At 45.3% G+C, this 794-nt stretch overlaps 1 protein-coding gene across 1 annotated transcript in view; it reads right to left on the bottom strand.

Annotated features, from left to right (window-relative positions):
• Positions 1–794, bottom strand: part of LOC104952299 (vacuolar protein sorting-associated protein 13A-like) — a 19,276-nt gene that overhangs the window by 2,057 nt on the left and 16,425 nt on the right. The gene's annotated exons all lie outside the window — the stretch shown is intronic.

Below are 794 nucleotides of genomic sequence, written 5' to 3'. Positions count from 1 at the left end.
GCCCCCGGACCCCCCTAGAGGAGGTTAGGTCCCCCGCCCGCCCACATCCCCCGTTAAAGTGTCCCACCCACATTGAGGATGCTTCCTACACCCATGCCTGAAACACAGTTTCGTGAGTATTGTTGTGTTTTGCCCCCACGGGCAGGGGCATGGGGTTTAACAGGTTTTAAAGTATCCAATGTGTTAGTGATTTTTTATGTATTTTCCTTTAGAATGGCAGGAAATTAGTATTCCAATTTTTATTGAATTTTTGGTCCCCCCCAATGTTGACTCCATGAATACGGCCCTGATCCAGACGATCATTTGGGGTCATTTCTATGGCCAACTGACATTTGTGGTCAGTGATAAACTCTGCTTTTTATCTCTGTCAAGTCTTCATCAACTCTGGAGCAAATATATCTTGCTCTTCAGCCACAAAAAAACATTTATCTTTTGATCCCTGTTGAGAGGGCCATATTTCTTGTTTAGGAAGAGGTGACGTTTCTGTGTGGTGGCATTATATCAGGGGGAGATTCAGGAAACATGGCGGGGGGAAAGCAGTTATACAGACAGGCAGGGGGAAAAGAGCAGTGGAGGGAACTCATGAGAGAAATATAGAGAGGGAGGCTGAGACAGAATGAAACAATTGACAGGGAGAGGGACAGAACAGAGGTAGAGTAAGAGAAATCAAAGAAAGAAAGGCTGCACTCGATTTTAAGGTGAAACTCCAAAGAAAACAAAATGGCGTTAGTGTTAGGAGGGTGTGTGTGTGTGTGTGTGTGTGTGTGTGTGTGTGTGTGTGTGTGTGTGTGTTT

Source organism: Notothenia coriiceps, unplaced genomic scaffold (assembly GCF_000735185.1).
Source record: "Notothenia coriiceps isolate Sejong01 unplaced genomic scaffold, NC01 NC01_scaffold00019799, whole genome shotgun sequence".
NCBI lineage: Eukaryota > Metazoa > Chordata > Actinopteri > Perciformes > Nototheniidae > Notothenia > Notothenia coriiceps.
Note: the sequence above shows the minus strand (reverse complement) of the source record. Positions and strands in the feature narration are given on the sequence as shown.